Source organism: Schistocerca gregaria, chromosome 3 (genome assembly GCF_023897955.1).
Source record: "Schistocerca gregaria isolate iqSchGreg1 chromosome 3, iqSchGreg1.2, whole genome shotgun sequence".
Lineage (NCBI taxonomy): Eukaryota > Metazoa > Arthropoda > Insecta > Orthoptera > Acrididae > Schistocerca > Schistocerca gregaria.
This window is the reverse complement of record NC_064922.1, coordinates 905,879,529-905,904,317: the sequence shown is the minus strand read 5'-3', so window position 1 is coordinate 905,904,317 and position 24,789 is coordinate 905,879,529. Positions and strand designations below refer to the sequence as shown.

The 24,789-nt window shown below is 44.8% G+C and overlaps 1 protein-coding gene and 1 non-coding gene across 2 annotated transcripts in view; both read left to right on the top strand.

Annotated features, from left to right (window-relative positions):
* LOC126355669 (frizzled-5-like) overlaps positions 1-24,789 on the top strand; it is a 1,025,468-nt gene that overhangs the window by 121,936 nt on the left and 878,743 nt on the right. The gene's annotated exons all lie outside the window — the stretch shown is intronic.
* Trnap-cgg (transfer RNA proline (anticodon CGG)) lies at positions 7,711-7,785 on the top strand. The gene has a single exon. It is a non-coding gene; the product is annotated as a tRNA-Pro (tRNA).

The following is a 24,789-nucleotide window of genomic DNA, read 5'->3' as shown; positions in this document are numbered from 1 at the left end:
AATGCACTGCCGGTTTACATCTTTGGTACTCTGCACTACTGCCATCTGTATATGTGCGTTTCGTTACCCGACAACTTTCGTCACCTAATCTATACCGCTTGATTACCAAGATTATAATCTTCGAGCTTTCGGAATGACTACTAAGTCAGCTCTCAGAGGCCTCGACATACTGGGTGATTCGATTTGAACATACGTCTTTAGGACTTTGTAGCATTTATTATATTCAACTTAACACTTATAAATAATACATTAAATGAAAGGGCAACTGAGTGTTCGAATGAAATTATATGGTCCCATAGACCATTACAAGTCTCAAACGTATATGATGCAGACTGAAGCGACAAATGTTGTAACAAAGCCGGGATTCGAGCCCGTCGCTTATGTCTGCATACTCACGTCCTAGATGTTTGAGACTTGACAAGGTCTCTGAGACCATATGGTTTCATTTGGTTAAAGCACCTTCGGCAGTGTTTCAGGCAGGACCCCGCGTTTCGGTCGGTGTTATGGTGCTGTATCAATACAGATGGAGACCCTCTGCAATGCTACGAGGGGTGTTTGAAAAGTCCGTGCAAAAATAAAAACTACTTATGTGTTTGGGATAAACCTTTTTTATTTTTCGACATTGTATTATTAAAGAGTTACGCACTTCGTCCAACTCTTGTCTAATTTGTTGATCCCTTCCGAATAACAGGAACTGTCCAAGTCTGCAAAATAGCTATTACTTCAATCACCTCCTCGTTTGAATAAATTCTTTGTCCTGCCAGCCATTTGGGAAACAAATAGTAGTCCGAGGGAGCCAATCTGGAGAACAGGGGGAATGCCAAACGAGTTAGAATCCTATTTCTAATAATTTTGCGACCACAACTGCTGAGGTGTGTGCTGGTGCATTGTCGTGATGGAAAAGGACTTTTTAGCAGTCCAGTCGCCTGCGTTTTTCTTGCAGTTCGGTTTTCAAACGGTCCAATAACGATGAATAATATGCACCGGTAATAGTTTTGCCCTTTTCCAGATAGTCGATGAGGAATAGTCCTTGCGAATCCCAAAAGACAGTCGCCATGACCTTTCTGGCCGAAGGATTCGTCTACGCCTTTTTTTGGTGCAGATTCTCCCTTGGTAACCCATTGTTTAGATTGCTGTTTGGTCTCAGTAGTATAGTAATGTATCCATGTTTCATCAACAGTGACGAAACGACGCTTAAAGTCCTGCGGATTCTTCTTGAGCAGGTGCAAAACATCCTTGCAACACTTCACACGATTCCCTTTTTGGTCAAGCGTGAGGAATCGCGGAACACATCTTGCGGATAGCTTTCTCAAGTTTATGCAAAATATTACGTGCCCGTTCATTCGAGAAGCCCACAGCACTACCAGTCTCACGCACCTTAACGCTTCTGTCATACATCACCATATCATGGATTTTATCAATGATTTCTGGAGTCGTAGCCTCCACAAGGCGTCCACAACGTTCAGCATCAGTTGTGCCCATGTGGCTACTCCGAACATTTTGATACCACTTATAAACTGTTCTAATCAAAGGTGCAGTGTCACCGTAATGTTTATCAAGTGTTTCTTTAGTCTCCTAAGGCGTTTTGCCTTTCATTCAGTAATGTTTAATCACCACACGAAATTCATTTTGGTCCATTTTTTGACAATCACTCGACTTCCTTGATTCACACGAATGCCAAACACAAAGAAATAGGCCAGTATGGCTGAAACTCGGTGTGAGTTCTCTCCAAAGATGTTACCAACTAAACAGGACCTCTATACGTGCCAGCCGTGCCACCTCTCAGACTTTGCACGGATGTTTCAAACGTCCCTCGTATTCGAGTACGTAGAGAACACCAAATGGGCTGAGGCGCGAATGAGAATTTGCATTGAGGAGGGAGGCTGGCAGGCGTACACTCGCGAGAAGCCACTGTGCCAGGATGGCGTAGTGGTTAGCGCATTTTCCTAGTCGGCGGGGTACCCAGGTTATAATCCTGACCTTGGAACAAATTTTCATTCGCCGCTTCAGTTTGCTTATATAGATCAGTTTTTCTTACAAGTGTACACTGTGAGCGCCATTCGTCACACATCGAGGTGATGGCAATTTCTTCCCCAATCTAGATCAGTGTATGTGGAGTAGTTGTTGCAACGAAGCTGTTTCTAAAAGCGGGTAGATCAGCTGGTAGCCGGCCGCGGTGGTCTCGCGGTTCTAGGCGCGCAGTCCGGAACCGTGCGACTGCTACGGTCACAGGTTCGAATCGTGCCTCGGGCATGGATGTGTGTGATGTCCTTAGGTTAGTTAGGTTTAAGTAGTTCTAAGTTCTAGGGGACTAATGACCACAGCAGTTGAGTCCCATAGCGCTCAGAGCCACTTGAACCATTTTTTCAGCTGGTAGCGGAGGCACTCACACTAGATACTTTATGTAGCCACAAAGGTAAAACCCCATGGCTTCAGATCGCGTGTGAAGATGGAGGTCAAGCAAAACAAGCATTGCTATCCGTCTCCTTGCAGCCGCTCGGGTAAGACGTCGTTTAACCAGTTGCGTACGGAGTTACGCCATTGAGGCGGTGCACCATCTTTCTGCCAAATAAATTTCTTTAGTTCAGCTTCGTCCAGGTGGGGTAAGAGCCATAGTTGTAGCGCGTCAAGAAAAAAACTAGTTACAGTTGTTTCACCGAAAAAAAAGGCCCGTAATGTTTCCTCTGGGATATGGCATAAACACACTTTTAATTTGAGGGAGTCTCCATGAGGGGGGAATTTGCGTGATGTGATAGAAGAACAAATAAGAGTCGGTTTAGAAGAGATAGGGATCCAGTATTAGAATCAGAATTTAAAGGAGCTTTTGGCGACTTAAGACCAAATAAGGCAGAAGGGATAGATAACATTCCCTCAGAATTTCTGAAATCATTGGGAAAAGTGGCAACAAAACGACTATTCACATTGGCGTGTAAAATGCATGAATCTGGCGACAGACCATCCGACTTTCGGAAAAATATCACTCACACAATTCCGAAGACTGCGGGAGCTGATAAGCGCGAAATTATCGCACAATCAGCTTAACAACATTTGCATCCAAGTGCTGACAAGAATAATATACAGAAGAACGGAAAAGAAAATTGAGAATGTGCTAGATGACGATCAGTTAGGCTTTAGAAAAGCTAAACGCACTAAAGAGGCAATTCTGACTGCGTTTGGTAATGGAAGCAAGACTAAAGAAAAATCAATAGGGTTTGTCGACCTGATGAAAGCGTTCGATAATGTAAAATGATGGAAGACTTTCAGAATTTTGAGAAAAACAGGAGTAAGCTGTAGGGAGAAACGGATAATATACAATGTGTACAAAAAAAAAGGTTCAAATGGCTCTGAGCGCTATGGGACTTAACAGCGGAAGTCATCAGTCCCCTAGAACCTAGAACTACTTAAACCTAAGGACATCACACACACCCATGTCCGAGGCAGGATTCGAAGCTGCGACCGTATCAGTCGCGCTGTTCCGGACTGAAGCTCCTAGAACCGCTCGGCCACAACAGCCGGCATGTACAACAGCCAAGAGGGAATAATAAGAACGAAGAGCTCGGATTAATAAGTGTGTGAGACAGGGATGTATCTTTTCCCCCTACTGTTCAATCTGTAGATCGAAGACGTAACGATGGAAATAAAAGAAAGGTTCAGGAGTGGAATTAAAATTCAAGGTGAAAGGATATCAATGATACGATTCGTTGATGACATTGCTATCCTGAGTGAAAGTGAAGAAGAATTACATGATATGCTGAACGGAATGAACAATCTAATGAGTATAGAATATGGATTGAGAGCAAATCGAAGAAATACGAAAGTAACGAGGAGTAGCAGAAATGAGATCGAGAAACTTAACATCAGGATTGATGGTCACGAAGTAGATGAAGTTAATGAATTCAGCTACCTAAGCAGTAAAATAACCAATGACGGACGGAGCATGGTAGATATCACAAGCAGACTATAAATGAAAAAAAGGGCATTCCTGGCCACGAGAAGTCTACTACTACCAAACAACTATAGGCCTTAATTTGAGGAAGAAATTTCCGAAAACGTACGTCTGGAGTACAGCATTGTATGGCAGTGAAACATGGACAGTGGGAAAACCGGAACAGAAGAGAATTGAAGCATTTGAGATTTGGTGCTACAGACGAATGATGAAAATTAGGTGGACTGATTAGGTGGTTCTGCGCAGAATCGGAGAGGGAAGGAGTACGTGGAAAACGCTGATAAGGAGAAGTGACAGGATGTTAGGACATGAGGGAATGTCTTCCATGGTACTAGAGGGAACTGTATAGGGCAAAAACTGTGGAAGAAGACAGAGATTGGAATACATCCAGCAAAACATTAAGAACGTAGGTTGCAAGTGCCACTCTCTGAGATAGAGAGTTTGGCACAGGAGACGAATGCGTGGCGGGCCACATCAAACCAGTCGGAAGACTGGTGACGCAAATAAAATGTCAGCTGTCTATAGTGTTCACAATATCAGAGCACGGTGCTGTGCTTTCGATATCGTGAAGCAAAGTTATTCCTTTTAGTACTCGGCATCTGTGTATCGTATTCTGACGTTGATATTTGCAGGTGCAAAGTGTGTCCATTCGCCCCAGTTTACTCGGGACAGTACCTTTTTTCTCCAAAATGTCCGGCTGTCACAAAAGATTTTTTTAGGGACGCTTAAATGTTCCACTTTTCTGTGATTACACTTTGCTATAGTATTTTACGCAGCCGGATGTTTGATTAGAAATTTTCTGTGCATTGAACAAGTACATATACTAGGGCGCGTCTTCTACAACCTGCTCTAAATTTTTTTTTATTTATTTGCTGTTAATGTTTTGCACTGTAGGGGGACTCATGTTCACTGTGTCATCATGTCAAAACGAAACTGCAATTTTAACAGCAATATAGAAAGTGAGTCTACTTTTACCACGTACAGACGAGAAACTGTAGAATGTCCGTTGTGCAGATCAAACTTTTCTATTGGACATTGTGGACTGTTTGCCATTGTAAATCACGTTAAGACTAAGAAACATTACTTGATTGTTCATACGAAAACGCACTTCTTGATAAAAAACATCAAAGTTAAAAATATGGTGACAATGTAGCAAAATAATTGTAAAAAGTCATTTGGGATCATCTGAGTGCATATCCTTTAAATTTTGTCAACACGATTTGTGTCCCGTTTTTTCCTCAACTGTCCCAGGTTCTTTAAGACTTTTAATATATCCTCTTTTTTAATAGAAATTAAATGGCTGGCGTAAGATACCACTGAGTGTTAGATACACTGATTGTTAGTAACTTTGTTTTTCGGAATGAATATCTGTGTGTACAATATTCCCTTCTGGACTACGTACCTGTGTGACAGGCAATGCTGATGAAAATAAAATTTGTTGTATTTGGATAATTTGAATCACAGTCTTTACTTGATCTATACAGGTCAACATCAGATTGCGACAAATGCATAATTTGGAACGAAATTTCTTGCTTTTAGAGTTCCAGTATTCCAGAATTTAGTTACTCGTTTTTAGACAATATATCACATTCTATATTTTGAGCAATATAGGCTGCAGCTGCTGTTGCTGCTGATTAAGTGCTCGAGCAGACTTGAAACCTAAGATCACCAGTCTCTTATTCAATGGAATCTGTGTGAACCATCTGTATATGACTAGAGTCAGTCCAACGTACAAATGTGAGAAAGTTGTCTAAATGTTTGTGTAGCGTTAATTTGAGGTAGGACGTGGGCTGTGGAAAACCGCCTAAAAACCACGTCCAGGCTGGACAGCTCACCAGCCCTGCCCTCATCCTTAATCCGCAATGCGAATTCGATCCGGGTCAGGGTCATTACCCTAGGCGCTGCAAGCGGCAGGTCACCGCGCTCGGCTAACAGGGTGGGTAGCTACGTAGATCAGCTATGGTTTAATAAATATTTGTATTGTATTGTATTGAATTGGGGACCTAGAAACGACGGAGAGGCTTCGTTCCCGCCGTAGCCCTCAGTGGTTCACAACCCACAACAGGCTGCAGCAGTCCACTCACGCCACCGCCGCCCCACACCAAATCCAGGATTATTATAAATATTTAGTCTTTTCATACTGAGTTACTCAGGTTCTTTGTACGTTACTCTTTTATTTTTAGAAGTTATTAGGATATTGGTGCTCGAACCCAATTTTCCTGCAGGTGTTCCTCAATTAAAAATTTATAATAAGCAGTAAACAGTAGACAAAATAAATACGTAACTGCTTTCTATGTTTAATGATTGGGATGTTAGCACCAAAAATCTTTGTTTCGCTTAGTCTCGATTTTCACAGTATGCAGTATCCTCCACAGAATGACGTCGAATATGACGTATCAATTTGTAAGCTTGACAGATAGTCCCTATGTTGGTTACGTTATGGCTAGAGTTGCTTCTATACCGAAAGAAATATTTGGTATTTCTGGTACAGTACACAAATGTCGCAATAAATGGTAGGATTAGTGGTAGTAGGGGCAGCATTGGTAGACAAAGTAATATAAGTGTGTGTGTCTGTGCGTGTGTGTGTGTGTGTGTGTGTGTGTGTGTGTGTGTGTGTGTGTGTGCGAGAGAGAGAGAGAGAGAGAGAGAGAGAGAGAGAGAGAGAGAGAGAGAGAAACTGGGAACAGACGACTTCCCTTTGCGTCTTGTTTCTTTGTTTTGTAAATAATTAGAATTGCGCTTCGTTCAACGTTAGCCCAAATGTGTATTTCATATCTTTACAAAATGTAAATTGCATTATGTAAGTGATAAAAATTAGCTGCTTACGTAGTTTCTGCGCTTTTTTGTAACCAAAGCAATTTCTTTAGATGTAAGTACAACTTACGTGCACAAACATAAAAAATCTATATAATTATTGTTATTTAGTACTCAATAGAACATTCTTCGTCATGATGAAAGGGAAGAGTTTCCTGTTATTATTGATAAGTGTGCAAGTTGTTTAGCAATATTAGAAACGTGATTCGTACAAGCTCGACGAAGTATTGAAGCGATGTTCGCTATGTTTTTGTTTTGCGTTTTTTTTATTTTACCTTTCTTGAGGAAATCGCGTTTTCTAGCACTGTATGATAAATCTGTAAACCACTTTTTTATTTCTACATCAACATCCGTCTGTTTCTTATACAAATCAACAATTTTCGAATAAAACCTGAATTAAACATCGAAAATTTCGCGTTTGCTATAAATACTGTTTCTTTTTAAGTAACTAAATGACGATAAGCATGTAGAAGAAAAATGTTCCGTGGCTCTTTATGTATCGTCACTCAGTTTCTAGACGGTTCGCCGCTTCCCGTTTCTAGGAGAATCTAGTAAGACACTGAAACTTTATGGCAGATTAAAACTGTGTGCCGGACCGAGACTCGAACTCGGGACCTTTGCCTTTCGCGGGCAAGTGCTCTACCAACTGAGCTACCCAAGCACGACTCACGCCCCGTCCTCACAGCTTTACTTCTGCCAGTACCTCGTCTCCTACCTTCCAAACTTAACAGCAGCTCTGCCAGAAAGTTTCATGTCAGCGCACACCGCTGCAGAGTGAAAATCTCATTCTCGAAACATCCCCTAGGCTGTGGCTAAGCCATGTCTCCGCAATATCCTTTCTTTCAGGAGTGCTAGTTCTGCAAGCTTCGCAGGAGAGCTTCTGTTAAGTTTGGAAGGTAGGAGACGAGGTACTGGCAGAAGTAAGGCTGTGAGGACGGGACGTGAGTCGTGCCTGGGTAGCTCAGTTGGTAGAGCTCTTGCCCGCGGAAGGCAATGGTCCCGAGTTCGAGTCTCGGTCCGGCACACAGTTTTAATCTGCCAGAAAGTTTCATATCAGCGCACGCTCCACTGCAGAGTGAAAATCTTATTCTAGTAAGACACTGATCGCATACGCATACGAAGCGTTTGAAATGTGGCAACGCCTGATAGACATGCGACACACCTAACACACAGGTAACGCGGCTACGCTCTTAAATGACCAAAGCTACTAGAAAGGGCTACCATAGTCCACGCTTGCTTAAGATGGCCTACAGTAGCTTATTGTAGTTTTACTAGTATACTTGAGGCTCAAAGTCGAGGAATTCTATCGAAATCTGCAATTTATACGTTTCATGTAGCGTATCCATTTTGCGACGAACTGCTGACGCACACCTCCGTTCCGTCAGATGTTTGTATTATTTTGGTGTCATCTGCGTGATCAGTAATAATCACGGTGGAAGTTCTGGATTGTAATTTGGAAGAGAGTAATTCAGCAGCCTTCTAACACCGCCTGTGCCCGGGAACGGGAGCTCAGTGACTTAGGAGAGAGGAAATGGAACGACAGGAAAGAAGTACCACCGGACGACAGAAAACAGCGCCACTCGGTAATTGCCGCCATTTAAGTGGCGTATTCAATTTTAATTAACAGAACGGCTTCGGGACGTTTTTAATTTCCGATTTCCGTAGCGCGGCGCGGCGCGGTCGCCACAGCCACCGCCGCCCGCCTCTGCCGCTAATGTTTGCCCATTGTCGTTTTTGCCGCCGTTTGCCACAGTACCGCACGCTTCGCAGAGCTATTGCTCTGAAATGCATTCTGTCGCTCTGCGTGGCCACTCGTTCAGCTAATAGAACGGCGGGTGGAAATAGCAAAATGTCCCCTAAATTTCTCAAAATCATGTGCAAAAGAGTTTAATCTTTCAAGCCGTTTGTTTCATCCTGTTGGTTATTACACAAATGCCGAAAGGCTTATTTAGAAGCGGTATGTACCACAAGGTTTCATGTCCCTATACTTTACACATACACGGTGTAACAGGCGTAAGTGCAGGGACTTTTATATCTGATGCTTTAATATTTACAGTCTGTCGCGATAGCTGAGTGGCCAGTCTGCGTTGGGCAGGGCAGCAGCCCGCACCGCGCTCGGCCGTCCAGGCCGCTGCGCCCGCGGAGTGTTTTGTTTACTTCCTCGTCACAGCGATTCTCAGTCGAACACGCTCTAATGGCCAACTCTTACAGGAAGAACACTCTTACAGGTAAGTTCACCTTCTCAAATGAATACGCACGACCCAAAGCACTGGTCGTCGAACGCTTCCTACGCCAAGACGTGAAGATCCCCCGTGACCAACTCATCGGCATACACCTATCGACCATTAGCAGCGTCGTTTATGTTAAGATGACTTCTGACGCTGCCTGCAATGAGATTATTCAAAGGACGCGACATGGACTAAAATTTCAGCACTCCGACGGAAACGTCGGGCCTGTGGATGTCAACCATGCAGGACTTGGCCTTCGGACGATCCGTGTATTCGAACTGCCTTTCGAGGTAAATGAAGATGAAGTCATCGCGGCGCTAAGCCACGTAGCCGAGACATGGGCACAGTTTACGACGTATCCGGTGCTTAATGGTGTGAGAAAAGTCCGAATCGATCTCAAAGGGCACGTTCCATCGTACATTTCTATCGGCGGCTGCCGTGCGGTGGTCATTTACGACGGACAACCTCGAACAGTTTCCGGTTATGGCAAAGAAGGCCACGTCCGTAATGAAAGCCTGCAACGCCGCATCACACAACTAAGGCCCGACGATACGAACACCGACAGAACCACGACCACCCTTCCAGTCACCTATGCGGCGACACTGCACGTCCAGCCCACACAAGACGCCGTTCATGAGCGTCTCTCTGGTCCGATACACTCGGAGGCGTCCCAGCACCTTGACACCGACGATGCCGCCCGTGAACATGTCCAACAGCCGGACACACCCACGCTATAAGATCACAAGGATGCCAGTGAGAGTGTTCTGGAGAATGACGACCGCATCATAGCACCCGCGGCTTTTGTACCCGAACGACGTGAATCTCTTCCTTCCTCAGACACCGAAACTCATTGCCGAAAGCAGAAGTAGCCCAAACGACGAAAAAACACCGCAAGACATCAGAATCAACCATTGAGCCCCCTCCGCAGGACGAAGAGATGGCACATCACTCCGACGGAGAACACGATAACACTTTCTCCTCTGCCACGGAGACGCGTCATCCAAAAGACGGTGAACCGTCCAACAGAGAGCGTGCGCAAGCCCCGCGCCCTGAAGCCATGGAACACAGCACGCCTGTTGTCACCGACGCAACTGAGCGGACTCGGCCGGCGCTGCCACCTCTCGCCGATGTCAAACCTGTCGGACATTTTTCATGGGCGAATGACACGGATTTCCCACCTCCATCTGATCCGAAAATGAGATCTGTTCCTCCGTTAGACCAACACTAAAATGGGGAAGTTTCTACGGCGACTCCTGCGACTTCTATGGACTTCCAGCATCCACCACAACAATCTTCACCATCTACGAACCTATCGCCAGCACGAATCTCCCATCAGGCGTACCGAATAGCTACTATCAATACTAATAATATCGGCTCCCACGCTAAACTTAAACTGCTCCGTGACACGCTAAGAGCAGCGGACATCGACATCGCCCTGTTACAAGAACTGAGGACAGCAACTTGGGCTGGGTGTTATGGATATGAGACGTACGCCGCCCCTGCAGCTATGGAACACACAGGCGCAGCCATCCTCCTCCGAGAAGCGATTGCAGTTTCCGATGTCGCATACCTCCCAACAGCGCGAGGGGTGGCCATAACAGTTGAGGGACTCAAAATTATTAATCTGTACGCCCCATCGGGCACTGATAAACGGAGGGATCGCTCCCAGTTCTACGCAGAAGATATCACACCTTTATTCCTCGGCCGATACGGTCATCTCATCGTAGGTGGAGATTCCAAATGCGTTCTCGAGCGCACAGACCAATAACCTCATTTCACCACATGTCCGGAACTTCGCTTCCTCGTCCGCCGCCTTCGTCTCCTCGACACTTGGCGAGTGGTACACGGCGACCACCCGGGGTATACACACATTACGAGCCACTCCGCCAGCCGACTTGACAGAATATACAATCTCTAACGCTCTAAAATCAGTTCTCCTCGACGCGGAACGTTGGCCGTCTGCCTTCTCGGATCATGACATCTACATCTGTACCATGAACCTACGTCGACAATCTATATGGCGCAGTGCAGGACCTTGGAAACTCAATGTAGCACTACTGCTGGACCCTGAATGTCGACAACAGGTCACCGACACGTGGCACACCTGTGTTCAACGAATTATGCGTTACACTGCAGTGCAGTGGTGGTTGCCGTGCGCCAAACCGGCCACCCGACGCACATTGACACACTATGGCAGAGCCAAAGCCAGGCGGAATCATCATACAACTGATTTCTACTACAGCGCTCTACGTGAACTCATGGATCAACCTCCATCCCTGGATCGTCTAAAAGAAGCTCAACGCATTAAGGCGAAGATTTTAACCTTGACCAGATGTCGTCTAGAGGGAGCTATTGTACGAGCACGCAGCCAAGATAGGATTAACGGTGAAGAACCTTCTATGCATCATATTATTCAAAATGTTCGTCGACTCCGACAGGCTTTAATGACAACTTTAGACTTACCTGATGGACGCCGGCTGACTTCGCAAGCTACCATTGCGGATGCATTCACAACGCACTATAGACTTTTATATCAAGAGGTACCTGCCGGTGCAGAAGCCATTGCTGAGGTTACCCAGGAGACACTTGGTACTCTAAACGCAGCAGCTGCAACCCTCCTGACTTCTGAAGTGACCAACGACGACGTCCAAGGCGCTGTGGCTAAAGGGTCTCTGAATCGATCTCCCGGCCCGGATGGTTTACCTCTCGAATTTTACAGAACCTTCCAAGATTTGATGATGTCACGATGGAGGGACATGTACTGGGAACTTTTGTCCGGCGCGGCGAACCCGCCACCAATGTTCATGAAAGACTTACGTGTACCAGTCCCGAAACCCGCAGGAGGAATACGACTCGACAGTTATCGGCCGATCACGTTACTCAATTCCGACTTCAAGATTTTCACACGCCTTCTAGCAGTGCGACTCAAACATGTCTTACGAGACATTGTTTCCCACGAACAAACATCTTTAGGCGGCGATCGTAATATACAGACAGCCATCAGTGAATATCGAGATGTGATCGCTGTGGCAACACACTCGAGGCTGCCAGGCGCTTTAATCTCCATCGACTTCAAACAAGCGTTTGACCGCGTCGATCATGCATTCCTGAACGCAGTAATGAACCGAATGGCAATTCCCCCGACGTTCACGCAAGTGGTTATGCGGCTCCTTCGTGGAGCAACGTCCAGACTTCTCGTCAACGGCAGACTTACAGAACCTATACGGATTGAACGCTCAGTACGGCAGGGTTGCCCCTTGTCGACGGTGCTTTATGCCATTGCGATGGAACCACTCATTTGCGGATTACGGCGACGTGTGACAGGTATTCCACTCCGGGATCATATGTTCCGCTGCCGAGCTTACGCGGACGACTTGGCCCTCGTCGTACGTTCAGCGGCCGACGTACAAGCTACGATGCAGTGGATTACCCGTTACAGTGCAGGGGCAGGGAGCGCTATGAACGTGGCAAAATCATGCGCCATGAAGATCGGCCGCGGCCTTCCCGCAGACAGCGTCGTCCCATTTCAACTGGTGGACACCCTTCGCTGTCTCGGGTTGGTGTACACGCGAGACATTCGCCGCACCTCGGCGATCAATTTTCGGGTGCTCCTGCAACGCAGCCGGGCCAACATACAAAATCACATACTACCCCCGCTGAATATGTGCCACAGAGTCACCTTCGTCAATAACCATCTGGCAACCCGGATACCCCATATAGCGCAGATTCTGCCCATCACTGCGACAATGGCGGCCAGATTACAGGCGGCTTTCGGCTATTTCATTTGTTCTGAACACACATTCAAAGTCCAGTATGAAGCTCTCAGCTTACCGAAGCGGGATGGTGGCTTCGACCTGGTTAATGTGAGAGCCAGGACTTTACACCAATACTATGCTCCGGTTATGGAAAAGCCAAAATGCTAGTTTTACTGGAATGTTGACCACCGAGCTCGCAACTGTTTCGAGACGCCCACCTCCGACGTCACATATCGGCCGTTTCTTTTTGGAGTACAGCTACATATGCACCGAGCTCCCCAGGACCAGGAAGACGACCACCCGCGACATCTACCACCTTCTCCGAACCAACCCCGTCTAAACACGTCACCCCCAGGTTTCGTGGCTTACAGTTTGGAAAACAATCCACCAACCATATCACACCACTGACACCACCTCTATGTGGTACCTTCTAGTGAACGGCGAGTATACTACAAGACAGAAACTGCATCGCATCGCACTGGTGGACTCACCCCTGTGCCTCAAATGCAATGTCGAAGATACAGATTTACATCGCTTTGAGTGTGGGCGAGCAGCAGCTGTCTGGACCCTCGTACAGAAGATTGTGGCTTTATACCTCCGACTACCACTACATCACGTTTCTCCCACCATGATGATATATCCCGACACGGCCTACTTTCCATCGGCTAAGTGGCACGCCATCACATGGATCAGTGGCATGGCTGTCAACTACCTCTTTCGGGACGACATCGTCGATCTGGTGGACTTCTGGACGCGCGTCCAAGTACATCACCACACCCTTCGCCGACATCGACACTATGGGGCCACTTTCGCGAACTATTTACAGAGTATTTTCACCAACCTCCCTCAAAGCTGGAATCTCAACGTACATTGCCAGCCAAGACTGGACGATCCCACGTTCCCCTTCAATGGTCAATGATAGAATGCATTTTGTTCTGATAACGCGCCAAAGTGGAGCATGGCGCGGAAAGTATTCCTATTTTATTTCACTTCTCTTTTCTCCTCCTCTTCTAAGTTTTTTTTCTCTTTATACATGTTTATCCCTTTCACACATAGCTCTCTATCTGCAGCCTATTTGTTTTTCTTTCTCCTGTGCTCCCCCAAAAACAAAAACAAAAAAGGACTAAAAAAGAGTTTGCTGCTGATGGTGAGACTGTATACTCCTTTATGTTAACAAAAAAAAGAATAAAAATAGAAGGCCTATGTGGAAATATAGCTACCTTTTATGTTTTCCATTTTCAAAGGGTATTGTGTTATTTTATGAAGAACGTCGCCTCTTATTTTCATGCACATTAGGTTTTTATAAATTTTCTTATTTAAAAAAATGGTAGAGCGCGAAAGGTAAAAAAAAAAGTGGTCAGCGCGGAGGTCTGTCACACCAAGGGGCACGGGTTCGATTCCCGGCTGGGTCGGAGATTTTCTCCAGTTAGAGACTTAGTGATGTATTGTCCTCATTATCATTTCATCATCATCATCAGTGGAAGACACGGGAAACCACCACTGGAATCACTTCTCTAGACGCTTGTGCAGTGGACCTCTCTGACGAGGCTTCCCCCATGACAAGTACACAGAGTTTTTTAAAATATTTACACGCATCAGTTCAAAAATGGTTCAAATGGCTCTGAGTACTGTGAGACTTAACATCTGAGGTCATCAGTCCTCTAGAACTTAGAACTACTTAAACCTAACTAACCTAAGGACATCACACACATCCATGCCCGAGGCAGGATTCGAACCTGCGACCGTAGCGGTCGCGCGGTCCCAGACTGCAGCGCCTAGAACCGCTCGGCCACACATCAGTGTGATAGTTGTTTCTTTCTGTGCGTCGAACAGTCGTCCCGCAAACACACGACTTGATGTTTTCTGCACGGTCGTAGCTGCACCACTAACGAGGAGAACACCGCAAGTGCCATAATCCGATTTCCCATAAACTTCGATCGGTGGAAGAGGAGTCAAAATAAGCGAAAACATGTGTCGTCTTATCCGTAGATAGTAGACTGTTCACGACCAAACGACAGTCAAAGTTTTTGAGGTACTTTATGTGACTTTCAGGACGTAACCAAATCAGCTGAAGCTTTGGCGCAGTGGGTAGCGTAGCGGCTTCACGTTTCTGCACCCCATGTTCAAAACTCGATCATTCTTTTACTTTTCGTTTTTTCCATCTATTTGCCAATGTCTGCATGAATGTATAAAACAATCAATGCAACAGACAAGTGTGGAATTGGTGGTATCACATACTTGTTCCCGAGAAGTGGGTTACGGTTTGCCATCAAGTATACCCGTTTATTCCTGCAGCCCGCAAGGAGGGTCTTGTGTTCAATCGATTCTGACCTGGAACTGGTAAGGAAAACACGCCGTTCCCGAATTAGTTCTCAAAGTGAACAGACAGCTCTCGACCATGGACACATATGGGGTGCAACAATAAAGTAATGAGACTGATGTGACAAAAATGTAGCTTACCTTTTTTTGTCAGGTTTATTGTTGTCTCCTTCAAAATAGTTCCCTTCTGATTGCACACACTTTTTCCAGCGCTTCTACCATTGATGTTAACATTTCTGGAACTCATCTTCTGTAATATCCTCGAAGACCTCGTCACAGCTTTTTGGACATCGTGTTGTTTGAAAATGGTGTCCCTTGACCGCCGTTTTGGTTCTTGGAAATAGAAAAAAAGTCGCACAGAGCGATATCTGATGAATAAGGAGGCTGTGGTAGTACTGAAATTTGTTTTGAGGTTAAAAATTGCTGTACTGACAGAGCAGTACGGGGTGGCGCCACTTTCTCATACCAAGATCCTCAGTTATTATTAAACGAACCGTTTCTCGATTGATATTCAGTTCTTCTGCAATCATACACAGATAATCTTAGATAATATCGTACGAGTTTACGCACCCTGGCCAAGTTGACACCCATCTGTGAGGTTGATGGTCGTCCACTACGATCTTCATCTTCGACATTCGTTCTGCCTTCACTAAGCATTTTATGCCAACGAAATACTTGAAAACTTGACATAACCTCCTCTCCAAAAGTCTTCTGAAGCTTACCGTAAGTTGTCGTCGCGTTTTCACCCAATTTAAAGCAAAAATAAATGGCATACCGTTGTGCAATATTATGCGGTTGCATTTTCGTGACGAGAGACACAAACACGTGTTAACTTATTACAGCACAACTCACGACTCAGCACTTGCTGCGATGTGCTGCTTGGACTAGAAGCAGCTTATAGACCAAGGTCAAATATATTGTGCCTACGCAAGTCTGCAGTGTTGCCACATCTTCGAAATCAAATCAGTCTTTTTACTTTAGTGTCGCACCTCGAATCTTTTGTAATAAATGTAAGACACTTACTCTAAAACCCAGTAGTAATATAACGCCCTTGATAGGAAACAATCACGTAGTAACCTTCTACTGACGTGGGTAGCTAAATGAGAAAGAGAAAACTAAAATAAAAACAGCTATCGAGATTCGATCATGGGGCTGAAGTGTGAACGTGACTCTACCAACTGGGCCAACGCTTCCATTGAACTTATTGCCCTGTAGAAGGTATCTAAATTGGACTCACAAGAAACGAATAAGTTTCTACGGATAAGGCGAGACATGTATTCGCTTAGTTTGACTCTGCTTCCACTGAGCGGAGTGCCAGGTTATGGCACTTGCCGTGTTCTCCTTGTAAGCGGACTACGCTTGTCAGTGTACTCTTACCGTTTTGCGTCCGCGCATCAACATATGACCTACTGGCCAGGAGAAAATAAAAATTAATGACTTTCTCTTGTCACACATACTTAGAGGTGCTACGCAACCTGAAAACGTACATCTTGTAATAGCTATAATTATTAGTCTGCAAGCGATGTAAATACTGATCTAATGTTGTTCAGTACGCCGTCCTCAGTCACCAATAGATACATCTGCACTCATACCCATTACGCTCCATATATTTCTAACCTACCTATGACGTACGAGAACAGGACAAATAAAAGAACTTGACGGTTACATTTTTGGGATTAAAATTTCATAATGAATTCAGTTGCGAGGAGCATATAACAGAACTGCTTAACGCAGAAACTAATCTTTGTTTTATGGCGTGCTTTCGGGTATTCAGAAGAGTTGTTGATTCCACGTCTGCGTGCAACATTTCGACGTCTGACCCAGGTAGTGGTACTGGGAGGTACGTTACCGCTGCCCGGTCTTCTACCAGACTGAGCTATTGCTGGTGCGGTGCCGCTGTTTATAGCCGCATTCGTCTCCCTGCGCCCGCTACAGCCTGTCTTGTTCACTTTATTTTCAGAGCCCGCGCTGTTATTCCGAGAAACGCACTTTCTTTCAGCTTTACTCAGTTCTGGTGGATTAGATGGTCGACGAGATCTTAATAAACTGAGGGCAAGGTCGTAAACCACGTTTAAATTGTAACCTCTGTCCCCGTTTATTAGGTTTTCAGACGTCTTTATTTAGACTCCGTAATTACATTGTCCCAGACAAATTGCGTTTGCACCACGATATTGGTCTCGTCGTATTTCATTTCGTGATTATTACTGAGGCAGTGCACCACGACAGATTATTTGCTTGTTTCAGTTAGGTTGTAACTGATGTTCTTTGCGTCTCCACGAGTGTCATAGTGGTCTGGTCACACACGACATGCCACATTCGCATGGAATATGGTAAACATCCGGCTTTGCAGACGCAGACACCTGATTGGCTGAAGAATTAAACCTCAACCAGCCGAAAGCAAAAATAAGTCATTCCTTCGAAAAGTGTAACTGGAGATAGTTTTGTTCCTTTTGCAGCATTGGTTTTCACAGCTTTAGACACTATAAAAATGGACCGTCAAAAATTTTACAGTTCCAAGGGTTAGTACATTGTACAAACCTGGAAAAGTATATGTTATTTCACTGAGAAACAAAAAGAAATACACCTAATTTTATTCTATGCATTCTTAAAAGCAAATAACTTACTGAATTACTAGTTCTCCTTAGACTATCTAATTCTCAGCTCCAGCCATTCCTTCAGCGTTGCTACTTCTGCTTCAGTGGAATTCGGAAGGGAGCAAAAGAAAGACAATCATGATAATGAAAATCATGATATCTCAGACTGGGTATGACATTGAGGGCTGAAGTATATGTGGTAGCATTCCAGCACGTATGAAATTATGTGCTACATCTCTTGGATTCCAATTGAAATGGAAATACTTCGAAATTCTACCTTGAAAAATTAAAGGTAGGCAGGCCACTGTGGACAGAAATGTGTTGTGGGGATGATGTTTGGTTCCAACCCTCATCATCGTCCTTACTTTATTTTTAGTTTCATTCCCCTCAAATGACAATTGTGCGCTTGAGAAAGTAGTCAGAGAATGGAACACAAATATTAAGAGTGGTGTAAGACTGGGTTGCAAAAAGAAGATCCTTAAAGTAAATTGCATTGCTTTTGCAGATGATATGCCCCTGTTTGCTGAAACAATGGAAGAAGCACGGGAGCAAATCCTTGAACTAATGAAACAAGCAGCTAAAATAGGTCTTCACATCTCCTTTGAAAAAATTGAGATATTGACAAACATCAAGCACTCATGTAAATACCTCAAAGTTCAAGAACAGAAGACTGAAATAGTAAAAGAATTTAAATATGTCGGAGAATGGATTATTTGGAATGCTGGGGAAAGCAAAGCAATGGAATCCAGAAAAAAATAAACTTGAATTTGCCTTTCAACTAACAAAAAATACATACAACAAAAAAAACCTTTCATGGGGGTCCAAAATTACACATTACAAGACAGTGATTAAGCCAGAAGCACTGTATGCAGCAGAAACACTTAACATGAATTTCAAAGGCCAAATGGAGAAACTTGAGCTAAAGGATAGAAAAATTTTAAGAAAAACCATTGGGCCAAAATTTCAAGACAATAAGATTATATACATCAAAAATGAAACTCTCTACAAGAAAATTGAAAAACTTTCAGATTCTATGCGAAAAAGGAGAATAAATTTTTATGGGCATCTTCTCAGAATGAATTCCAACAGATTAACTAAACAAATCTTTGACTTCTTCCGTAACCGCAAAACGACACCTAACTGGTTTAAAGAAACTGAGAAAGATCTAGTAGAATTAAAGATTTCAGAAAATTCACTTATTGATCAAACAGCTAAATTGATTACTAAAGATGAAAACATAAGGTTCCAAGACAAATATACACAAAAGTCGAAACCCTTCATCTTGGAAGAAGAGAGGAGAAGATCAGAAAGAATGAAGAAATACTGGGCCCTAAGAAGAGAACAACGCACAAAGAAATGATTCATCCAGCGTACCCCAAAGAGGGCGAAACGAAAGAAGAAGAAGAAGAAGAAGAAGAAGAAGAAGAAGAAGACGATTTACTGACACCAGTGTTCTGGGCTGACACGTCGTCCAGAGTAATGTACAGCACCTATACGCATGGCCAGCAAAAGCGAAATTCTATTCTACGTCTCCACAATAATTCACATATTGCCATATTGCGCATTTTACCATTCTCATGGCCTCTTGCAATCACAGCAGGTAAATGATTATGCTTTTACAATACGTGGCTTCAACGAGTTTAATGATAAGTTACGTGCACATTGCTACCAACTATGTTGTCGCATCTCATAAACAAAGCGACCACGATAGTAGGTTGTAATGAGGCTTTAGTTTCTTTCTTTGCCGTTCTTTCACTGTACCTCTGCGCTCTCAGAAACTGCGGATCACCTGTTTGTGGTGAGCAGTGAGGTTCAGACCACGTATACGTGGGACAGGCCCGCGGCAGATAATAGGGCTTTGTTCCCTACAGTAACATAAAAGTATCCGGCCAGACGACAAACGTCCACCGTGGACCACTCACGTGAGCACTGAATGGCCGGCCGTTCCCCAGCGCGGATCCACTGCTGGCCCGGCACGCCTTCCGGAAGCGTTTACGCGGTCGACCGCGCAGCGCATCGTATTCCACGCGGCTGAAAGGCTGTCTCGGGTTGCGGCCAGGAGCGATCAAAAGCCCTGCACCGTCTCCCTCCACCCATGGGCAGAGAGTTCCAGCAACAGCTCGCGCTCACGTCTGCAACATTTCTTCTTTTCACTGCTGCTACCTGGGACTCACCTCTCGGCAAGCAAATACGCCAGACTACTTCCCTTGCCTAGAGCTCACTGGACATACGTGCTGGAATACAAAATACAAACCAGTTTACTTACATATTGCGCAATACAATTAAACAATCACTTCCTCGAAACCCCATAACTCGAGTGCCTGAAACCCTTCTCTGTAACGGTGTAAAAGCGTGACATCCTGCAACGTCGCCCTCGGGATCGGAGACGCTCCAACCAGAAAGGTGTCGACACATGCGAAAAGAAGGACACAACTCAGAAGTTTACATGAGCTGTAAGGTACATTAATGGCATCACATTGGCTCCAAACTAAACCACAATTCTGACCAACTCTAGCATCGACGTTTCACACGGTAGGGAGGTCCTCACAGCCCCTCCCATCCAAGTGTCACTATTTCTTTTGACGTAACTGGGATGGAGGTCAGAACCGTGACACCCAGCGTTGAAATTACGTTTTCTTATGGGTAGTCGGGCAAAACATTTCAGACACATCGCCTTTCAGAATCGACACGAAAAGGCCTCAGGGTGTGGCATGAAGGAAGTCAATGGAACCACCCTTTCTCCTTGGGCGTTTCGCCGTTGAAAACAATTCGCGTGCGATGAGCAGCAGGAAGATTTTTTTTTTTTACTCAGATATATAGATATTGTACAATTCTAATGCAGACAGAGTTATGAGCTATAACCCTTGTGAAGATATTCATCAGTGCAGTAGAAGGAGTTGACCAACAGGAAGTTCTTTAATTCACTCTGAAACCGATCTTTATCACTTAAAAGACCTTTGCTACGCTCTGGTAAGTTATTGAATATATGAGTACCCATATATTTGACTCCTTTTTTGTACTAATGTTAAGCTTTTATAGTCTTTAAACACAGTTTTTGGTTCTGGTATTATAATCATGTTTTGCACTATTTTGTGTAAAAAGAGACATGTTGGAAATGACAAAGGATATCAATGAGTATATGTACTGAGAAGTAGTAATTAGAATACCAATTTCTTAAAGAGTTTCTTTATGATGATCTAGGATTGACACCAGATATAATTCTAATGACTCGTTTCTGAATTTTGAAAACGTTCTCTTTGTGGGAGGAGTTTCCCCAAAAGATGATTCCATAACTCATGAATGGGAGTAGGCCGAATAAAGTAACTTCTTCATTTTTAAATCACCTATTTCTGCTATCATGCGTACTGCAAATGTAGCTGAACTAAGGCGTTTCATTAAGTCTAGAGTGTGAGTTTTCCAATTTAGGTTGTGATCAATTTGTAGCCCCAAAAATTTGACACTGTCTACAGCTTTAATTTCATTGTTTGAATACATTATACTTATAGGGTGAGGTATTCTTTGTGAGGTGTTAAACTGTATGTTCAGTGACAATCCATTTGCTGTGAACCACCTATTGATACTTGCAAATATTTTATTTGCTAATTGCTCAGTGAGATCACGGGGACTGTTTTTTATACCAATACTTGTATCATCTGCAAATAAGATAAAATTTACATTTTGTGGCACTGCACATGGAAGGTCATTACTATATCATAGAAACAAAAAGGGACCTAAAATGGAGCCCTGAGGGCCTTGTCTGATGGTTTCATATTTTGAAAGACTATTGTTATGTGGTATGCCTGATACAGATACACACTGTTTTTTGAAACTGCAGACACAGTCGGATAGTTCAGTCCTCTTAGACTGCAACCCTATTGAACATACAGGACGCCTTTGGGGAGTAGTGCGACAGTAACTTTTGCTGTAGTGTACAAGTTGGAGCCACTACGGACCGTTCCAAACCATTCGACGAAACTTAAATGTCATCCGAAACAGCAAAGTGTAGCTATACTTTTTCAGCCCCCCAGATTTCTGCCCTTCTGTGTTCTTTGATCATGCAGGGCAACATAAACACGTGCATGAAAACAATGGCAAAGTATTTGTCTAAGACATCCTAGCTCGGTGCCAGCCATGTAGCTTTGCTCAGCACATTAGAAATGTACCTCAAGGAATTTCAGCACCAAATCAGCCTGGCGGCTGCTCTATCACCTACGGGTTAGGCAACCCTTCGAAAACCCTTGGGGTTGTGCCTATGGAGGCTTGTGGCGCTAGAACAGCCACCAGACTGAACGGATGATATAGTTTCTGACAGGTACATTTGCAACGTGCGTAACAAACTTGCGTGGGTGGCGTAGAGGGTGTAGCCGAACTGGGGGGGGGGGGGGGGGGGAGGCGCTCTTAGAGGCACCCTTTGCCGTTTTATTCACGCATATGTCATTGTTGCACTTCGGGGTGATCACGCTACGGGAGAGAGGAAAACAGGAGAGCTGAAAAAGCCTAAGTACTTTTTGCTGCTACGGATCATTTTCAAATTTCGTCGAATGGTTTTGAACGGCCCCTAGTAGCTCCAGCCTGTACACTAGAGGAAAACTACTGTAGCCCAAATTCCCACAATGTCACCATTCTGCGTGCAAGAGTTGGATGAAGTAAATTGATGACCGTGGCATAGATAAAAGTATTTTGCGATCCTGTTTCTCGACAATTTGCACTGTACTGGCATTGTCTAAAATAACACAGTTTCTTGAAATTTAGTAATTATTTCACCTTTTAGCCACAGAATCCACCGAAAAATTTCAGAACAACTGCCAGATCAGTACAAATCTTTCAAATGGTTCACAGGGAGACAATCGGTATTGCTTCTTCGTCTTGGTCTAAAAAATTTCCCTAGGTATTCCTTACTGCCAGTGCGTCTGTGGTCGTCGCTTTAGTTCTTATTTTGTTATTGGCATTTTATGTACATACCACACAGCCAGAACACATGACATTGATATTGCATCTACATTTGTAAACATACTGTGCAGAGCACTGTAGGTGCGTGGGAGAGAGTGACAAGCACGTAAGTATCCTATCTGATCACTCGCATCCATTCATGTCCACTGTGTATCCCGACGGATTTGGTCAATTCCATCACGACAATGTGACACCGCACACGTCCAGAATTGCTACAGAGTGGATCCAGGAACACTCTTCTGAGTTTAAACACTTCCGATGGCCATCAGACTTCCTAGACATGAACATTATTGAGCATATCTGGAATACCTTGCAACGTGCTGTTCACAAGAGGTCCCCACCCCCTCGTACCTTCACGGATTTGTGGACAGCGCTGCACGATTCATGGTGTCAATTGCCTGCAGCGCTACTTCAGACATGCCACATTGTGTCGCGGAGTAGAATTTTTTTTCACCCTCGCGTTTTGTAAAAGGTTGTGGGTGTTTCCTGTGTCTTTGTAGGTGCGCTTTCTGTCGGGAGTGAGTTTATTCGATTTGGTGAACTTCTGTAAGCTCAAGAGCATGTACTTATGGAGTGAACAAGTGCCTTTCATTCTGTCTTGCTAAATGTTCACGGCTATTGAAGTTTTCATTTATGCACGCCGCAAATGGAACAACATGACTAGCATATGGTGAAGGCAGGAAATGTGTGTATTAATAGCGCTAACGTAGGAATTCTACGTGCGTCCATTATCGTGGACAAACTGTACGGTTTGCGCGCCAAATAAAAACGACAACTGCCACTCGAGAGTGCTGAGAGAGCAAAATCACGTTAACCAGCTTTTTCCGTGTGCCGACGGAGCTGTTTCTCGCGACGCTGGATATCCCGTCTGCGTGCAGGTCAACGTTATCTGCCTCGGCCCGTGTGCCGAAGGCTTTACGATATGCCCCGTGGCAATGTTCGGCCGGATAGCCGGCTATGCGATTTATAGGATGACCGGACATTGTAAGGTGCCTCTTACGTGAGGAAGACATTTTTACCAGTTTTAATAAACTGTTGTCTCTTATTCACTGTTGTCTCTTATTCACGATAGTTAGGAAGTGCTGTTGTCCGTAGCCAGCCATGAGTCGGAGAGCATTTCCCACGCTGGCTGGCTAGGTGACGAAGCGATCATATGTCGCGCGTAGTGGGGTGGGGTTCGGCGCTGAACCGTAGCAACAAGCATTAGCCTGGGAAATATACATGACGGGAAGTACCGCCATCTTGGCACCAAAGTCACCGATTTTGTTTATTTCTATTTAATAAATAAAGACAACGTGAATACTAGGAGGAGCCTCTGGATGTTTAAAATCATTTATAATAATTTTGCGTCGTTAAAATTCACACCCGTTCATTAAAAATGGATATCTTAGTAGGTACGAATTTGATCGGAAATCCACAAACTGTGACGAAGTCTGTCGGCGTTAAGAGCTCTTCCTGTCTTGTTCGACGGTAGCCATGCTCTCGGTTACGAGGAGTTTGTGACACGAGTGTTAAATTATTGATGTAATATTAATAAAAGTGATATTACAGCATTCTGAATGATAATTTCGAGTAAATGGATACACCCAAAGTTGATCGACAGTAATTTCAGATAATTAGCTTCCACCGACAGAGACATCCAATGCGCCAATGAAGAATCTTGTCGGGACGAAATTTACGTGAGCTGCACCGCGCACAGGTGGGAGGAAGTCCGACCACACGATCCAACAAGGCGGATCAAGGAAGGTGCGACATACACTCGCAAATTCCGGGTGGAAATGCTGACCAGTCATACTGTTCGTCACATATACCACCCTCTACGGACTCTCGGCTAAGCTCAGTAATAACAGTGTCAGTTTAGAAGCGAGGGGATCTGGCAACATCCGACATCCGATACCCGGTATCCGCCAAACAGCTGTCCGTTTCGTGTACAACTGCAGGCGGCCTCCGAGCCGGTGCGCGTGCAGCGCGCTGCCCAGGTCAGGCTGGGAGACGGGCTCAGTGGCTGCGCGCCCTTCGCGGCTGCTCGGCGCTCGCCCCTATCCCGGGGGAAACCCCGCAGCATTAGCCGCCACAGAGGCGGGAGCGCGCAATAACGCCGGCGCACAGCCCGGCCCGGCCCCAGGTTCCATTACTCGGCGCTCCTGCGGCAGGGGACAGGGGGAGCCATTAATCTTATTCTG